We start from the raw sequence: 20,983 nt of genomic DNA, 5'->3' as shown, positions 1-20,983 counted from the left end.
CCTGGCTAACACAGTGAAACCCTGTCTCTACTAAAAATACAAAAAATTAGCCGGGCGAGGTGGCGGGGCACAAGAGACTTGTCTCAAAAAAAAAAAAAAAAAAAAACATTTTCAAAAAAAAATTTTAAAAGCATTCAGGCTGGCATGGTGGCTCATTCTGTAAAAGGTGGGTGGATCATGAGGTCAGGAATTCGAGACCAGCCTGACCAACATGGTGAAAACCCATCTCTCCTAAAAATACAAAAATTAGCTGGGTGTGGTGGTGCACACCTGTAATCCCAGCTATTCAGGAGGTAGAGGCAGGAGAATCACTTGAACCCAGGAGACGGAGGTTGCAGTGAGCTGAGATCGCACCACTGCACTTCAGCCTGGGCTACAGAGCGAGACTCTGTCACAAAAAAAAAAAAAAAAAAAAAAAAAAAAAAAGCACATTTCATACAGCTCTTGAATATTTGCTGTTTCCCTCAATCTATTAAGTCATCTCTTTTATTTTTCTTTTGGTGTAGATATATGTTCCCCTGATATCACCATCTCAATGATACTCTTCCCACCTCACAGGATGCATAGAAAGGTTCAGGGACTTCTCTGATAGACTCAAAATTGCCCTTAAAAGTTTGGAGAGAGAGAACTAAAAGGCAGTGAGAGATTTAGCTTTGGAGGAGAGAGGGGAGGGAGAATGCCAAAACATTTATAATTGAATATCTTTTAAAATTCTCATTGCTCTGAGAATCATTGCCTGTATCTGACTGGACTTCCTTCCCCCAGAGAAGGAAGAGAATCTGTCTCACTGAGTACATGCAGCAGCACTGTGCTTGGGGGCAGAGAGCCAAGATTGGTTTCTGTTTATCATGGAAAAGAGCTCAAGGTACTTAGTTTTAAGCTGTACTGAATCTGGTATCATTCATCTGTTTATGTTCTTTTTTTTTTTAAAAAAAAAAGCCTTTAAAAATTCAGTGCAGAACAACAACAACAAAAAAGCAAATTGTCCTTTGATTCCATAATGGCTTTTATTCCCCAGAACTGCAGTGTGCAAATAAAGGAAAGCAAATTGTGTTCTGAATTAAACTTCTTGCCTCAGCTAGGCTGAGTCACCTTTGACGTTCCATTTTTTGAACAGAGCTGGCCACACATATAGAGCTATTTTAAAAGATGTCACGTACAAACCTGAAACTTTAGTACATTCTACTTCAGGCAAGTCATCTAAAGAAAGGTAACTGAGCTGAATTTACCCATCTAGACCCCAGGCTTCAGTTCCCTCCTAAGTCTATTTGGTATATATAGTAGCATCCAAAATATTAAAGCAAAATCATTACAGATGCAGTCCTCTATGGTCCTCTTGGCTGCGCCACAGATGGCAAGATGCGATCAGAGAAGAAAGACAAATGCATTAAACTTCTCCTTGCTTATATCCCCTGGTAGGGAGAGAAGTAAATGGAAAGCAATAGTTTAGTAAACGACTTCAAAATGTTTCTTAGGTTTTTAAATAGCCAAGAATACAAGCAAGAGATTATGGTCCTAATAAAGAAGTCCGTGGCAGATCTAGAAAGAAAGCTCTCTGTGGAGGGTGAGAAGAGAGTGACACAGAATGTACATAATGAACATAAAGCAGAGGATCTAAAAATTAATACTCTCTGCATCTCTGCTCTTCCTATTGAGTTTGGTTTTCAGTGCATGCTAGATGTGAAGGCATCCTTAGGGCCTGTGCAGTCAGTAGCAGCTCCCACATTTCTCAACAGGAGGAGATTGGGGCATTAATCTTGTAAGAGGGCAAATGGAAGTAGAGTATGTTTCTGGAGACTTTGATCACTTACAAGTATGGGCAAGTGCACCTCATTTGATTGCCCTTTGCTTTTTTGCACTTCACAGATACTGCATTTTTTACAAATTGAATGTTTGTGGCAACCCCGCATCAAGCAATTTTATCAGCACTGCCATTTTTCCAACAGCACGTGCTCGCTCTGTGTCTCTGTGTCATATTTGGTAATTCTTGCAATAATTCACACTTTTTCTTTATTACATCTGTTATGGTTATCTGTAATCAGTGATCTTTGATGTTATTATTATAGTTGTTTTGGAGCACCACAAACCATAGCCATAAAGAAGGTGAACTTAATGGATAAATGTTGTGTGTGTTCTGACTGTTCCAACAACTGGCCACTTCCCCATCTGTCTCCCTCTCTTTGGCCCTGACATATGATATTGAAATTAGGCCAATGAATAATCCTGCAATGGCTTCTAAGTGTTCAAGTGAAAGGAAGACTCATATTTCTTTCACTTTAAATCAAGAGCTAGAAATGATTAAGCATAGTAAGGAAGGAAGGCATGTTGAAAGCTGAGATAGACCGAAAGCTAGGCCTCTTGCTCTAAAAAATTACGTAAGTAATGAATGCAAAGGAAAATTCCGTGAAATAAAGTGCTATTCCAGTGAACACATAAATGATAAAGTGAAATAGCCTTATTGCTGAAATAAGTTTCAGCAGAGAAATAACTGTCAGTGGAGAAAGTTTTAGCGGTCCAGACAGAAAATCAAACCAGCCACAACATTTCCAACTGCCCAAGCATAACCAGATCAAAGCCCCAACTCTTCAATTCTATGAAGGCTGAGAGAGGTCAGCCAGGAAGCTGCAAAAGAAATTTTGAAGTTAGCAGAGGTTCATGAGGTTTCAGGAAAGAAGCTGCCTCCATAAGATAAAAATGCAAGATGTAACAAAAGATTTTCATTATAGGCAAAATAGCCTTTTATCGATGCCTTCTAGAACTTTCATAGCTAGAGAAGAGAAGCCAGTGCTCAGCTTCAAAGTTATTTTTTATTTTTAAAATTATTTTTTATTTTCATTTATTATTATTTTATTATTATTATTATCATTTTTGAGATGGAGTTTCACTCTGTTGCCCAAGCTGGAGTGCAGTGGCACAATCTTGGCTCACTGCAACCTCTGCCTCCCAGGTTCAAGCGATTCTCCTGCCTCAGCTTCTTGAGTATATGGGATTACAGGCACCCACCACCATGCCCAGCTAATTTTTGTATTTTTAGTAGAGACCAGGTTTCACCATGTTAGTCAGCTTCAAAGTTTCAAAGGCAGGCTGACTCACTTGTCAGAGGCCAATGTAGCTGGTGACTTTAAGTTGAAGCCATCATTCATTTGCCACTCTGAAAATCCTAGGGCCCTTAAGAGTGATGCTAAATCTACTCTGACTGTGCTCTACAATTGGAACAACAAAACCTGGATGACAGAAAATCTGTTTATAACATGGTTTACTGAATATTTTAAGCCCACGACTGACATCTATTGCTCAAAAGAAAAGATTTCTTTCAAAATACTACTGCTCATTGACAATACAATGGGTCACCCAAGAGCATTGATGGAGATGTACAAAGAGATTAATGTTTTTACTATCTAAGGAAGCTGTAGCTTTAAACAATATATTTCTTAAATAATAAGACTTGAAAATAAAAATAACCGATCCATGGAGTGCAGAATGGATGTTTCTTATTATTTAAGAAATATATCTTGTAAGACTATAATTGCCTTAGGTAGTGATACCTCTGATGGATCTGGGCAAAGTAAATAAAAAACCTGGAAAGAATTCATTACTCTAGATGTCATTAAGAACATTTGTGATTCATGGGAGAAAGTGAAAATATCAACATTAACAGGAGTTGGGAAGAAGTTAATCATAATCCTCATGGATGACTTTGAGAGATTTAAGACTTCAGTAGAGGAAGGAACTGCAGATGTTGTAGAAATGGCAAAAATTGGAATTAGAAATGAAACCTGAGAATGTGACTGAATTGCTGCAATCTCATGATCAAACTTGAATGGATGAGGAGTTGCCTCCTATGGATGAGCAAAGCGATTTCTTGAGATGAAGTTTTCCTGCTGAAGGTGCCGTAAACATGGTTGAAATGAAACAAAGGATTTAGAATATTACATACACTTAGTTGATAAGCAGCAGGGTTTGAGATATCGACTCTAAATTTGAAAGAAGTTCTACTGTGGGTAAATGCTATCAAATAGCATTGCATGCTACAGAGAAATCTTTTCTGAAAGGAGTAGTCAGTTAATGCTGCAAACTCTGTTGTCTTATTTTAAGAAGCTGCTGCAGCCACCCCAACTTTCAGCAATCACCACCTGGATCAGTCAGCTGCCATCAAAACTGAGGCAAGACACTCCACCAGCAAAAAGACTGTGACTTGCTGAAGGCTCAGATGATCGTTTGCATTTTTAGCAATAAAGTATTTTAAAATTAAAATGTATGCATTTTTTGGACACAATATTTTTGCATACTTAATAGATTCCACAATAGTGTAAACATAACTTTTATATATGCTGTAATACCAAAAAGCTTCTATGACTCACTTAATTGCAATATTCTGTTTATTACAGTGGTCTAAACTGAACCTACAGTACCTCATATGTAAGCCTGCCCAATAGTTTGATTTAAATAACGTAAATATTCAAAGGGTCTAGGAAGGTACTGATGGAGATTACGTGAGATGGTGGCTGGGTAGTGCCCCTTCTAAGCCATGCCTCCTTCAGTGCCATATCTGTGTAGAGTCCAGTCTTCCAAAGAGTGATCATTCTAAATTACGTCTGAGAAACACTCACTTTCAGCCGTCAGAAACAAACCTCATGAGGAAGCCACAGAATCAACTGTGTACTTTCCATTCTTAGGAGGTTTAAAGAGGCAGTTTGGTGTATCATTAGGGGAGTAAATTGTAGGGTCAGACAGACTTGTTTTCAAATCCCAGTTTTATAATTTATTAGTTGTGTGACCTGGGGCAAGCCATTTTGTCTGTCAGATTTGTTGTATGTAAATAACCCACTGCCTAGGGTTGTGTGGGTAAAACTGGGATGTGTGTGTGTGTGTGTGTGTGTGTGTTTGTGTGTGTGTGTAGTATTGCTTGGTCCTTGTACCTTGTAAGTGGTTCAAAATGATAGCTATTACTATAAATATCATAATTGATATTATTTTACTGAGCCCACATGTATTGTCTTTCCATGTGTTATCCTCATTCATTGCCTCAAGAAAAATTAATTATCTTGACCTAAAACTTGTCATAGGTTGTGAAGACATCAGTTTGATAAGTTGAAGATCTGGTCAAGTGGAGAGACTTGCACACAAATAACAATAATCTAGTGATGAAGTACAAAGGGCGAATGGTGGCCAGGCGCAGTGGCTCACGCTTGTAATCCCAGCACTTTGGGAGGCCGAGGCGGGCGGATCACGAGGTTAGGAGATCGAGACCACGGTGAAACCCCGTCTCTACTAAAAATACAAAAAAAAAAAATTAGCCGGGCGTGGTGGCGGGCGCCTGTAGTCCCAGCTACTCGGAGAGGCTGAGGCAGGAGAATGGTGTAAACCCGGGAGGCGGAGCTTGCAGTGAGTCGAGATTGCGCCACTGCACTCCAGACTGGGCGACAGAGCGAGACTCCGTCTCAAAAAAAAAAAAAAAAAGGGCGAATGGTATGCTGAAGAAGCCCTGAATTCTGACTGTTGTGGGTGGGTAGGGCTCACAGAAGAGATGACATATTTTAGCTGGTTCTAAAGGATGAATAGAATCTCATCAGTTGGAAGTGGGATGTGGGGTGGTGAATTGCTGACAGAGAGAAATAATAGCTTAAAGGAATACAGATTTGAAAGTACAAAGTCTTTCAGAGTAATTTGTTCTAAGAAACCTAAGGATAGGCTTGAAGAAAGGTTGATGGTTGGGGTACTGGGATAGGAGAGATGTATCAGGATATAAATGTGAATGTTAGTCTTAAACCTAGTAAGGCTGAGAGAGTTCACGCTTACTCTGTGTGCATTAAGGAGCCATTGGGAGGTTTTTAAGCCAGGAAATGTCACAGTAAGATTTGTTTAGGAAAGATAATTCTGGTGTGTTCTGAAGGGTTTATGTGGGAGAAATATGAGATGCAGAGACACTAATTAGAAAATTATTTCAGTAAGGAGGCATTTTAGGTCAGAGGCAGTGGTAATAGAGAGATGAAGGTGTATTTCAGAAAAGAAAAGCGGGAGTCTGAAGTGAAAATATTTATCCCACACCACAGAAGCTCTTTCAAATATTCGAAGACACTGTTTTGAGCTTTATAGATCATTTAGTTATTCAGACCAAACATCTCCCACCCCTTTAATTGCTTCAATTTAGAAATATCCTTGTCTTCCTTAACATACTTTTGGTGAGTAATCTAAATCTGTCATTTTTCTTCTTTAAAAATTGGTTCTTAAATTGAAACCCACACTTCAAATATAGACTCATCACCCCTAACCAGACACTGTACAGCTATCCTTTATTATAAAATGACATTATCTTTTAAACATTTTGTCATAATCTTGGCATCTCTGACCTTATGGCTAACAAATATGCCCAGATCCTTTTCGCATTAACTGTTGTCATGCCACCTTTTAACATATGATTTGCAAAGTTTTATCCACATACACTGATATATTGACAGGCTGAATTAGGTGGGCAGGTGTGTGACAAAAGCCTTGGAAGATTATATTTTAAAATAGCTTATGTTGCTAATAATTGAGAGTGACTCATGAATAACTACATCTAAGTTGTTGATGTAGACTTGAGAGTAAATCATGATTCATAAACATTTACCTTAAATCTGGAGCCTGAAACACCTAACGTGGAATCCCTCCAGCCTCACCCCTAGCCAAGCTATTTTACAGCAGAGAAATTTATTGACAATTGGAGAATCTGTCTAAAACAAATATATTTAGACTTAATTTCAAACATAGATAATTAACCAGTTCACTCATAATTTCTCATCAACCTAAACTATCTGTACAAGTATAACGTGACATAATGATAATTTCTGTGAAAAATCACCTAAGGATTCTTGCTGATAAGCTTATAATGTGACCTTGGGTAGATCTCTTCTCATATGCCTTAGTTTTCTCGTCTGTAAAATAGGCAGACAATACTAACATTAACAATATCTCATGGGGTTATTATGAGGATTAAATAATCATATTTGAAAAATATTTAGAATTCTGCCAGGCTTATAAAAAATACTATTGAGAAAGAACAGGACAAATAGTTGTTAGCTAAGTATCATTTTCTCCTACCACTACAACAAACTAATGTAACAAACTACAAATAACTAATGTAATGTAATGGAGATGAGCGAGGATCTCACTTATATTCTCCGTTGTCTAGCTTGCCCTTAGCTGAATATGAATATTTGATCATTCATCAAGAAGCATTTATTAAACGCACACTATATCCCATACACTATGTTTAAATAGTGCTTAGAAAACATTAAAAAGACATGGTCTTTGCTTAAGAAATTTAGAGTCCAGAGGTATAACAAATGCTTAAACTACCAATCACAGCACAGACTTCCGAGGTTATGACATCTTACTGATCTTACTGGCTTGCGGACAAGTCAGTGATTTCCGACCTGTAAAGTTGTTATGTACATACCTATTTTCTCAAAAAGTAGATATCAGAAGTAACCTGACTGTTGGATATGAAAGGAGTTTGGGGACTGTAATATGTTTTCTCCTAAAAATAAGTTTATAACATGTAGGCATTATTGGTCTCTTAAAAGCAGATGAGAATTACTGGTGAAAGGGTGACAAGAATACCAGTGGGGATAAGGCTAGTTAAAGGCACAAAGTAATTTGGGGCGTATTTTTACATCGTGGAAGTTATTTTTGCTAGACTCAGATATTGAAATTTTTTTTAATGAGATCATAAGTAAACAAATATAACCTTATCCAGAATTAACTATGCACATTGTACACACTGATCAATAAAACACTTTTTCCTGTCTGTGCCCTTTAGCCTCACATGTAAACCAGAAATCAAGTGGCATTGGGAAAACCTTGATCTTTCACTACCCTACCATGATCATTCCAAACATTTCCAATCGTTCTTCATAGATAATACCATTTTTAAGAGTCAGTTAACTTTGTAGTACTTTATATTTGTTAGAGAGACAACTGAAGTGGTGAGACTAGCTGTGCAGCATTCTTTCCTGCCTGGAGTCAAAACCTGATTGTACTTATTTCAAACACAGCAGAAGATGAACCCGGTATAATACAGCTGTATCTAACCACTGTCCCAGTCCAGGAAGATTTAAGTTGGCTCTATTCAGTACCACCCCTTCTTCCACCATCTCTCTTTCTCTTGGGATTACAGGCATTCTTTAATGTTGCAGAATAGAGATAAGTTGGACACAGTTAAGCTAGGTCAGCAGGCACAGAAAGGCACCATATCCACTGGGACTCAGTGGGGTTTGGGGCCTGCCAGAGAAGGTCAGTGCTGCCCTGCAGCTGACGTGAAGGTAGAACCGTTGAAGCCTTGGCTTCTGGCTTTGGATGGACCTCACTGGAGTGAAGACTAGACAGTCTGCAAATTATGATATGGCATCCACAGGGCTTCTGAACACCAAAAATCCTTCTGCCAGGAGTGCTTTCCTGAGACATTGCTCATTTCTGTCGAAAACATGCAGATCCACAAACATCTTATCTTTTATTCCTCTCCTCTCAAATGCACTGCCTCCATTTTTGTATTTTTGACATAGAAGCATCTAAAGCAATTCATCTAATGGAATTTAGAAACTTAAAAACACTAGAGACAGCAATTGTGAAGCTATTTCTGCTTTCTACCCTGGTAAACTTGAGGAAATGGACCAGGACTCTATTAACCACATGTATGGAGATATTTAGGGAAAAGGAACAGGTGGGGAGGTGGTAAGGGAATATACAGCAAGCAAAAGTATTAGTATTTCAAACAACTCTATAACAGCTGAATTTTCTGTAAACGCCTATATGTTTCATGGGCCCTAGAATGAGATTGTAGAATTCAACTCCTGTTCTGGTGCTTGTTATCTGAGTGACTTTCAACAAGTCACCTTTCTAGACCTCAAGGATGTCCCCCTCTGTGAATGGGGATAGTGATGGCACTCTCTCTTGTGGGCTGTTATGAGAATTAAATAAGTGTGTAACATACTTATAAATGTGTACATAAGTATTCAAGAGTTGAAATATTTTATTTTTATTTTTTACTTAACAAACTCACAAAAATACATTATACCAATCCTGAAATTGCTCACTATTAGGAAGGGTAAAACTAGTGATCTCGTTATGGTGGTCTCAGCAAAGGTTAGTATTAAGACACTGTAATACACAGATGAAAGGAGCTTTGGGATGGAGTCCTAGTTGCTGTGCATGTAAAGACAAGGAAAAACTCAAGTTTAGGCAAGAATGGGGTAGAAAAGAGATGATTTCAAGTCTGAGCCAACAAATGGTGAAGAATCACTTAATTTGCCTTAAACACAACCACCGCTAAATGACTTTTTTGCTGGCAGGATTTTCGGTTTTTTATTTGCTTTTTCTATTGTTTTTATCTGAAGATATTTTTCCATGGGAACATATTTCTGGCTGTAAATAGGAAATCAATGGTAGGCAGGCTTTACTTTGCTGAACTTATCGATTCTATAAAACGAAAGCTGCTCATATATACATCTAGCCAGGCAAGGAGTCGGGCTTGTTTCTTTCTAAACTGCCTTTCTTGGCCCTTTCAAATCCAACAGGACTGAAAAGGAAAAGGGGTCTTCTTTAGCTTCACACAAACTAACAGCCATTTTGATGACAAGAAAGCAGGGTTGCTTCCCAATGTGTCTTTGTTCGAGTGATAGCAGGCCCATTGAACCCTCCTGATGGAGCTCATTGAAAATAATAGGCCCTATTATCTTCACTGGCGATGCTGCCATGAAGCTTCAGAAACTGAAATAATGACAGCACATATTGGATGTACAGTAGAAAGGCATAGCGTGATTATGGGCAATTTCTGCCTCTTTTCTACGCACCTCAGTGGATGAGGAGGGGGCAGCTGGGGCAGACTGTAATGCCCAGGGAAGGGACATTTTGTAGCTATGCCGTTTTTGTCATGTTTGTGTGCTTAGAATTTAAATGCTTTTTTCTCAAATAATTTGTGAAAGTAAGATATCAATGTCAGAATCTTCAGAAACTAGAGTTTGGGAGGAATAGATTCTTTAATTTAGTAATGAAATACTGTCATATTTGGTAACTTGGCAGGAGCTGCTGCTGTGAAGTTGGTAGGAAATTTCTGGGAGACAGCAAGTGCAGTAAGGCAGAGTGACCCTGTACTTACTCTACAGAGGAGGGTTTCTGTGAGATCACGATGCCCTTCCTTTCCCCACATCAGAGCTCTCTGGAATCCCAGATGTTCCCAGCAAATCTGATTTTTCTGGCCACTGGAGTTGGGAGGAACAAATGGGAAGGAGGATAAATCTAGAAGAGAGGAATACATCAGCCTTCAGAAAAACCCAGTGGGCCAGGAACAGACCTATTAGGCTCTGAGAAATTACCAGGAGGAAAACTCCCCTGAAGGCTCAATGACAGCTGAGCAGGAAAGGGCTCCCTCAGGAGGAGAATGGGCTCTATTAAAGGAAGAAAAGAAAAAAAAAAAAAAAAGAATATTTGCTTTTGGGAACCTTTCTTTTGTTGCTTGTTATTATCTCTATGTTTTCAGAAATGAAGTGTCTTAAAACCACTAACCAGCACACACATTTTTGTTTCATTTGAAACAACTCTAAAGAATACAGTGTGTTGTGTACATCACCCTTGGGGCTTATACTTAATATAAGAACAAGATGGTCTCCCTGCTTTCCTGAAGCCTGACTATAGCTGAGGAGAGGCCCATGGCAGAAACAGCATCATCTGGCTATTGTGGCAAAATGATAAGTGACAAGAAGGAAAAGGATATCTAATAGAAATTTTTCACAAATCTGTCCAGTGGTTGAGGCAGGTTGTTACACTCCCCAAGGCCCAGGTAGGTAATAATGAGAAGCTGCTACAGGACCTAAGTGGGACTTATATCTGCATAAGAAAAAAATTTCCTCTCCCAGCTCATCCTTCTTCTGGCATACCCTCTTCTATATTCAATCTGACTGGTAAATCCTTCAGGGACTCAGTTCAGATGGCAATGTGATTTCATTTGAGAGATGTTACCCCTTGGGAAACATGTGTCTAGTACATCTTACCAGCATGCATGATCATATGTGTACACACAAACATATGGCCTCCCCACAGCATGCTAAACCACAGGGAGGCCTGAACCAGCAACTCCAGCAATGCATGATGGTAATAACCTGGGCTGCTTGGTGTCTGCAAAGCACCGTCCTGGGTGGGCCTCTACTCCCTTGGTTGTCCATGTCTGCAACTAGTCTAAAAGCTCCATAAGGGCAATGACAGCTTATCTATTCCTGAAACCTAATGGGGGCCTTATAGATAATTATGAATGAAAATGTTGACCAAATATAAAAAATCATTACCAGTAAAAGTAAAATTTGAGAAGATTTTTAAGGAAAAAAATGATATTTCTTGTTTATAACTACTTTAAAATCTCTTAGAAGTGGAATTTAAGGCCAGAATCTATAAATTCCAAATAAAATGATCTCTCCTTCCCTTGAATCTGGCAAGGTCCTTTCAGACCATGTCACTATTCCAGGTGCTTTTCTGTGAATTATATCTCTCAACAGAAAGTTTTCTTGTCTACCGTGCTTGTTCTGGCCTCTTATTTTCTGGGGGGTGGTGGATATAATTTATGCATTTATGTGTTTGTTTATCCTTCATGCAAACATGCTGACTTGCTGAATTAAAAGTCTTAACAGACAACAGAAAAAAATCACAAAAATCATTCTACTTTTCAGAGAACTTCAGTTTCTAAATACTTATTAAAGCTTGGCCCAAGAATAACCTAGATGACATCATTGGTATGCTCATCTAAAACACGGATTTCAGACTTTACCCCAGATCTAAACTGGAATCCTTGGGACTGGGTTTTAGGAATCTGTATTTTTAAGCAAATATCCCAGGCCGTTCTTGTCCACGACAATGTGTGAGAACAGTGAGATTCTGAGCTTAGATAGCATAGTTAGACCTATATTTCTGGGTGAAGCCTCACAATTATAGCTTCCAAACAAAAGTAATCTTTCAATTCTGCACTGTGTTTTCTGGTCACAGCGTAAATGGGGTGTTGAAGGGTTTTCCAATGTCGCAGATTTCGTCTTAAGTGGATGGAGGGAAGACATGCCCAATGTATCAGAGAATGCATTTCCCTCTTAGGGCATGCCCTGGTGTAGAGCAGTGGTGAATTAAAATGCTCTGATTGTCCAGTAGCACACAGTTTGTCAGTAGTACACTCAAAGCACTAACCTTCTTTCAAAGAACAGTGCCTAGGGGTTGTTGAATTTTCCTTCCCTCTGGTGTACTCGGAGTATTTAATTCTCAGAGTGGATCGATTCTTTACACCCTTCCCTTCTATATAACAGTATCTTCAGCAGTGATCTTCTAATAATCAGTGATAATCATTAATTTGATTTATTCTTTATTTTAAAAATGAACAATTAAAGATAAAATTTCAACTTGAAAAAAGTTATGAAAATTCAATGAAGTATTTCATGTATGACCTAAAATAGGCACTTAACAATGTGCAGTTTCCATTGTTTCATTCTTAGAAATTTTAAACATGAACTTCAAGTAGTCACCTAGAATGACAGAACTGAAGAGCTCATGTTATTTTTCTTTCTTTTTACAATCATGTGCAATCATTGTATGTCTAGTGTTTAAATTCAGGAATATGTAGAACAGCATTTGGAGAGGCAAACTCAAAGGATGTTGAGTCATTACAAATGTCTTATGAACGGTAGTACTTCAAATTTCATGTAGAATATGGCATTTATTAAAGAACATATAGGTTTTATTAAAGAACAATGCTAATTTGAAGGTCACATACTGGAATATTATTAAAAGTCAACAGTAATCTCAGTAATTTAGAAATGAGACCAACAAGATACTTTTCTGCAAAGGAGTATTTCATCACTGGCATTATTTAGAACTGCTGGAGCATGTTGATAATGAAAAAAGCATACAGTCTTTTAGTCCGTTTTAGAAGGTGTGAACAATGCACCTTCTTATTGCCTGCACCTGGGGCAGTAGATCAATTGCAGAGCTGTGACTGGGTAGTGGGAAAAGTTCAGTATCTGTGCTTATCTCTCTTTTGACCTGTGTAATTTGCATAATTTAAGGCATTGAACTATGTGTCTCACTTTCATTGCTAGGGGACTCTTTTTCCATTCATAATTTCCATTGGATTGTGGTTCAGGCTGGGCAACTCAGGCTGTCATATTGATATCACTTTATGGCAGGGACACAACGTAGCATTTCTTTGCCTAGCCATAGTTACCGGGTTTTGTACCATCCTTTTATTTCATTAAACCTCCAGCTAATGCCTTTGCTCCAGTCAGGCTGCAATCCTTACATCCAAAAGAACATGTATTTGCAGAGCAATTTCATGTTTGTGATTTTATTTCATCCTCAAGTCCTACAGGAGATGCTGAAGAGACAGTGTTTTCTTCCTGTTTTGTGGATGAGAAAAGCAGGTTCAGTCAGCTATTAAGGGACAGAGTTAAAATTAGAGCTCAGGACTTCTCTCTGTATCCTTCATCTTTGCTCAAATTTTCTCAGGAAGCATTACTCTCATTTTCTAGGGTACGTAAATCCTTTCTCTCTTCTTCTTCTTTTTTTTTTAGATTTTTCTTTTTCTGTAAAACATTCTTCCCCTACCCTCCAGTGAAAATAACATATAATAAATATTTAGCAATTCAAAAAGTTTTATATATTTTCTTATTTTGCATTGTTAAATTATATCTTCCTCAAGAAACAGGGGTTAAAGTGACCTTTTGATCATAAAGTTTGTAGGTTTGTAGAGCTGCAACTGTGGTCAAGTTACCAGATTCCAGTCCCAGACTCTTTGTATCATACATCATGTTTATTCAGTTCTGAAATATCTTTTTGCATCTTATCTCCTGGCATTGCATTCTGTCCCATTGGAATGTTATCTAAGTTTTTCCATGTGCATTGCTGCCCCTCTTGCATCTCCAACTGAACTCCAACTTAATTGACCAAAAAGGCGATGTTTTGTAGTTCTTTTATGTCCTGCTCTTCTCTATAGCTCTTAGCATATTTCCAAGCACATAATTTTCAAAAATCTACTTTTAGTTAATTGCCTTGACAATAGATTAAATTATTGATCGATTGAAATATTTATCATAATTAGTCCTTTGACTCTTGGCATAATTCATTTTATGTGCTCTTTCTACATATTACAGGCACTTTCATTAGTATATCCTTATTTTCCAGGCCTCTGTGAATTTGGTACAATATTTTGACCCTTTATTTAAGTCAGCATTTGAGCCCAGTATCTTTCTGGATTTTGTGGCATATTTTTGGCCAATATTCCTCCACCTCTGTGTTCAGTCCTTCTCTTGGATTATAACCTATGATATGTCACTATGCAATGTGATTTTGGGCTTTAGACCTGTGACTGCCTCACACTAGCTCAGTGCAATAGCTATTCAGGTGAAGTGTTAGGGTGAAAAATTAGCAGGTTAGCTTTTATTAAAAGGAAGGTGAGCTGTTTAGAAAATTCTGGCTTTGAAATTATGTTAGAAATTTATTTCCATGTCCTAGCAGTGAATAAAAGATGCATCTTTTGTTTAGATAAATGTCCTTGAGAGCACCTGCGTTTTGATTTAAAAAAAATAGCTCACACAACTATGGCAACGAACAAAAAGTCAGACTGATAAAATTAAAAGACAACTGAACTAAGAGTTCAAAGACTATGAACTCAGTAGACTGTGAGGTCCTTGGGAGCACAGACTGATTACTAATATTCATATTTCTGGTACACAGATGTTTTTGCCTCATAAGTCCTTAAAAGTCTTTCAAATAAGTGAATGAATGACTAAAAAAAGAAAGAATGACATAAGCCACATCTTCAAGTCTGTGTCTGCCATGTTCCAACTGAGTAACCCAAAGTAACTCAGCAACTTTGTCTATGTCAGCTTTCCCATATGTAAACCTGGGATTTGAGGTGAGCTATCTTTACCTTGGGGTTATGAAAATAAAATACTGTATGCCTGTTAATGCTAGCTAGATTGTAGGTAGTTATCAAATAGTGCTATATATTTTGTATCAGTTTAAAATGGATTTGACTGCAAGTAACAAAAATTTGCTAACTGTAGTTTAAACAATTTATTTTTCCCACATAATAAAAAGAGCAGAGATTAGCTAAGGCTGGTATTGTTCAGCAGCTCAGTGATGTCAGCGTCTATATCTCTTCAACTCATTCTACCTTTCTCTCATAATCAGACACAACTGCAGTGGCTCCAGCTAGAAGAAGTCTAGAAAGGAATATGTAGGGAACAGGAGGGGTAACACCTGTTGTGGTATCTATTTTCTTTTACCTGGAAAGGTGTTTTCCCGGGAGCCTACAGAGAAGACTCCCTTTCGGGTCTCGTTGAACTTTGTACATGATTATTCCTAGCAGTTTTGAAAGTGACAGAACTGTTATGATTGGCTTCTGTCAATCATGTTTCATTGCCTAGGAATGTGCATACTCTGCCTCAAATCAAATCCAGACACTGTTAACAAGGAAAAGTACTGTCTAATCCTGTCTTCCACATAAAAATATCTGGAAATGTTTTGAGGAACAAGATTTTAGAAAAACCAATATGTCAGAGCTTCCACTGGACATAAATGTGCGTTGTGTGCGCTCGTGCATATGTAGTAATGGTGTTAGTGGGAGTGGAAGTTTAACTATTTTCTTCTTTGATTACTAACTGCCTGATTTGGGAAAGGACTGGGATAAAGTCCTCTGGTATGTGATGTCCTTAAAGTAATGGATACTTTTAGAATCAACATTTTTTGTGCTACCTTGTAAAAATCTCTGCTTTGTTCAGCTTTGCAAAATAGAGTGATGGTCACGGTCTTCACAATAGAGGATGTATTAGCTAACTCTCCAATCTGCCATACACTGTACTCTTTAACTTTCGGTACTGAAAGGAGAAGGCATTTCATATCATCAGTGCAAAGTGCCTATTGAAGTAAGTAAGACTCATAAGAGTAATAATTATAGTGTGTGGTAGCGCAAGACATTTGGTCTGAGATGCTCCTGACTTACATCTTCTCCCTTAATTATGGGATCAATCCAGCATGCCATTCCTGTAGTATCTGGTGACCCACAAGCTTCTTTCACACGAGTATGTCTGGCATACTTAAATAGGGTATTCATTCCATTATTTGCTTGACTATAATCCTGGTCCCCCCTCCTTCCTCTTCCCACACCCACTATTAAATTGCTCTGCTTACTTTCCATTATGGAAGTGACTAGAACCTAGTACTCTGACTCTGCTTATTTATGAAGTCAATGTTTACTCTGTTGAACCCATCAGTGTTTAAAAGGGAAAGGAGGGAGACATCTGTGACCTAGCCACTGACAGGGGGGTCACAATTTACAACTGCCAAATTACTGAGTAATTTTATTAATACCAGCCTCTGAAAGAGAAGGAAAAGGTGCTTTTAAAGCCTTTGGTTACACGGCTAGAATACAATTCTATATTAAATATCAGCTAATTTTTTTTTTTTTTTTTTTACCCCACACACAGTAGAGCCTGGATTGTTTACAGTTCATCAGGATGCTCCAGGGTTATACGGCTGCCATACAACAGATTTCTTTGTTTTAAGAGAGCAACAGATACTACGTAGTTTATTGAAGTAAATTTCTCATTGCTAACTATAGACACATTAAAGCCTTCAAATTAGCTAGAGGACTCTTGGTAATAATTTATAGCTACAACAATAATTATAGCTCCATTTTTATTAAACAAACTCCCCCCAAGATATTTTATTTTCAATACAGAAGTTTTTACTTTATTAGGCTTCAATAGATTGGTGTCTTAGTCTGTTTTCTGTTGCCATAACAGAATACTACAGACTGGGTAATTTATAAATAACATAAATTTGTCTCATGATTCTGGAGGCTGGAAAATTCAAGACTGAGGGGTCGCATCTGATGAGGGCTTTCTCGCATGGCAGAAGGCATCACATGGTAAAAGAACCTGTGCAAGAGAGAGGAAAGGGGGCCGAATGTTTTCCTTTTATCGGGAACTCACTTATATGATGACTAACCCACTCCTTTGATAAAGGTATTAATCCATTATGCAAGGGCAGAGCTCTCAGGACCTAATTGCCGCTTGAAAGCCCCACCTCTCAAAACTGTGTTAGGATTAAGTTTCCGATGAACTTAAGAGGACACATTTAAACCAAAGCAGTTGGTTTCTGGATTCATATAGAGGCCGTTTGTTGTTCTTTTTCCTTTTGCTTTGACAAAATAAAATCATTGTGTTCTTGGCTGTTCTTCTGAATTTAATTCTTTCCCTTGTCATCCATTTGGGATTTACAGGAATTAAACTGTTTGTTCCAAATGAATTAGTAGACTATTTTTTTTTTTTTTTTAATGTATGTCACTTGCTCAGATACTGTGGTTTACCTAAATCCTGGGAGAGTCAAATGCAGCATTCATACTAGTGGGCCCCTGTTGTTGATTTAAAGGTCAAAGCCGCAATAACTTTTTTTATTTCTTTTAAAGTCATCTATATCAATTGAACAAGCAAAGAATTGGAGTTGGAGACTCAACATTTCAGAAAGATGGCTGATAGTCTTAGTCTCTTCAAACTGCCATAACAAAATAACATCAGCTAGCTGGCTTAAACAACAGATTTATTTTTTCACAGTTTTGAAAGCTGGGAGTCTGAGATGAGGGTCCCAGCACCGTTGGGTTTTGTAAGGGCTCACTTTCTGGGTTGCAGGAGCTGCCTTCTCCCTGTGCCCTCACGTGGCTGAGAGACAGGGTTTTCTGGTATCTCTGTTTATAAAGGCACTAATCCTGTCTGAGGATTACACATGTATTACCTCATCTAAACCTAATTATGTCTCAAGGGCCCTATCTCCAAATATCATCACATTGGAGGCTCAGGCTTCAACATATGAATTTGGGAGGGGGGACACAATTCATTCCATAGCACTAACAAAAATATATATTCTCTAACAATAAACGTTTGAAACTGCTCATTTTGATTGACAAAAAGTATTAAAATGTCAGTAGAATTCACAGGAAAGTAAATCTTCAGATGCTAAAAAACAAATTTAAACTATAAGGTGTACTGACAATGAGGTTGACTAGAGTGGGCTATTGTCCAACCAATAGATTGGATTTTAGTTCCCCACCAGATAACAAACATGAGACTTTGACTTGTACAAGGCATGATGTTCACACTAATATGTACGTAGAAGTCTAAGAATTTAAAAGGATAGGCTAGAAAAAAAATCCACCCAATATCTCAGACAATAACAGAGCCTACTGACTTTGACTTCCCAAATGGATGGGTGAAAAACAGGTCCTAAAGCAGCTGTTTAGTGGATCCTAATCACGGACCCCACTAATCACGCAAGTTTGGCGTTTAAATTGACTGAATTTGCATGGTCTGAGAAAAATTTATCCTTGGTGTTGGAATCCCTGAGACAAACAGAAATGAATGAAAAACTGTTCTATAGAGGTTCTCCTACAACCCAGATTTCAAGAGAAAAATGAATTTGTAAAAACAAATTATAATCCAGCATGAGTGTAGTCAACAGATACAAAACCAAGAATATTAGCAGCCAGGAACTTGAAATAGTAAATTAAAGATTACACGAAGAAAAAAGGGGGCCTAAAAAGTTTAAAGAAATTTAAAAAAGAAATCCAAGAATATAAGATACCATGAAATACACAAATTTCAAATTGATAAAAATAGAACATGTAGATATGAAAAATTTTTGTCACCAAGTTAAAAAAAAACAGTAGGTTTAAGTAGTAAACTGAGCAGAGGTGAGAACAAAGCAGCTTGAGCAAATTTGTCATTTGAAATACAAATCTGAGTAAACTACTAGAAAGAAGTAATAGAAATAATACAAAAAAAACACATGCAAGGAGGCTTAAAGAGTCAAGGTTTTCAACATTCTGCTAATAGGATTTCAGAAAGGAAAGATGAGGCATATAAGAAATATTTGGAAACCAAATGTCTGAAAATCTACAGAATTGATAAATGACAGAATCTTCGGATTTAAAACACACAGATTTATCAATCAATCTATGTATTCATTTCATTCCTATGCAGACTATAGACCAACTATAGAATACCAAAGAGAGCAAACCTGAGAAGCTAATAGGCAATTCACTGTCCACTGACAGTAAACTTTTCAATTGCAATAAAATGTCAAAAGACAATGAAATACCTTTAGAATGCTGAGTATAATTATTAGTTTTGAAATTTATATTCAGTTAACCTAGCATCCAACTGTGAACCCAAAATAGTTATTGAATATTTCTGGATGGCCGGGTGCGGTGGCTCACGCTTGTAATCCCAGCACTTTGGGAGGCCGAGGCGGGCGGATCACGAGGTCAGGAGATCGAGACCACGGTGAAACCCCATCTCTACTAAAAATACAAAAAATTAGCCGGGCGTGGTGGCGGGCGCCTGTAGTCCCAGCTACTCGGAGAGGCTGAGGCAGGAGAATGGCGTGAACCCAGGAGGCCGAGGTTGCAGTGAGCCAAGATTGCGCCACTGCACTCCAGCCTGGGCCACAGAGCGAGACTCCGTCTCAAAAAAAATAAAAGACTATTTCCGGAAAAAAAAATTAACTTTAAGGTGGGGAATACAATAAATGATAGACTGTACTTCATTTTTAAAATGCCTTTCAAAATGTTTAAAATGCTTCATGATTTAAAAAATCTTAATTCAAGACATTTTTATCTAATGATGAAAATGTTCATTTCTATATTTCTTTCTCCATATATCTTCCTATAGTATCAAAATTCATGCAAGAGAGTTTAAGTACTATGCATTGTATGAATAATATCTAGGATCTGTTAACTTTTCAAAAAACTTCAATAATATTTGTAAACTGTAAAGAAACTTTGACTCCGAAGTATATAACAAAAATTGCAAATTTTTAAAATGTGTAGTAAAATGTCTACAATACATACTATTGACAATCATTAAATTTCAAGACCATAAAACCTCTACTTCATTAATTTTTTTTTCCTTTGAGGGAATTTCCATGCATATAATTCCTAAAATTTGCAGTCAATAAATAGCAAATTAGTTTAGAACCAAATAATTTCAGAAGCAAAAAACCTTTGAAACTGTTCCTATTCCGAATTTATTTTTAATGTGAAATTTGAGTATGCTGGCTATGATTTTGCTATGCATTATGTTGCTATGATATAGAAGTGTGGTTGCCAAAAATAGAGGCCTAGGGTCTATCTATGATGGTTCTTCAATGATCCTGTTACTAACTCTATAGGCCCTTTGCCAAGAATATTCATTGCTCAACATGTAGAAAGTATGGATGGGTTTGCTTCTACTATTGTGCCTTTTACTCTAATGCTTTTTTCTTTCTCCTATGGTTATTACAAGTATAATGTTTATTGAGTTATCACATGTCAGATGCTGTGCTCAGAGTTCCAAATGCCTTAACTCCTCTAATCCTCATGGTAGCCCTAGGAAAATAGGCTCAATTATCTTTTGTTTATATAGACGGAAATTGTGGCTTAGAGAGTTATGTAACTTGCCAAAAATCACACTGGTAGAAAGTGTAAGGAAATGAGCCTTTCTGACTTCGGTGCCTCCTTCTTGCCCGTTATATGATGCTGCCCTCACATTTTCTACAGAAAGTAAGAATGTTGTTGTCAGGCCTAATGTTTGCCAAATGAATTCATGCCACTTTTACTATAACTTCTAAAGGATTAGACAGTACAAACTCATAATGATGGTTTGAAACCTCAGGCAATGGTTAGAAGGCAGGGTCTTTAGAGGTCCTAAGCACTAAAACATTGTGGTGATTATGGAGAATTTTTTTTGTCTCTTTTCACCCTTTATGTAATTCAAAATATAAATAATGCTAAACTGAAAAATAGGAATAAGTTCGCCGGAGTCCTAGTTTTGTCTATGATGCTTGCTTTTTCTGAAATACATTATTTCAAAAACTATTTTTATGTACCTCATTTTGCTGGTATCCAAAGTATAAATTTGGTCTGTGTGATGGTTAATTTTAC

This window comes from Hylobates moloch, unplaced genomic scaffold, assembly GCF_009828535.3.
Source record: "Hylobates moloch isolate HMO894 unplaced genomic scaffold, HMol_V3 SCAFFOLD_16, whole genome shotgun sequence".
In the NCBI taxonomy this organism is placed as follows: Eukaryota; Metazoa; Chordata; class Mammalia; order Primates; family Hylobatidae; genus Hylobates; species Hylobates moloch.
Note: the sequence above shows the minus strand (reverse complement) of the source record.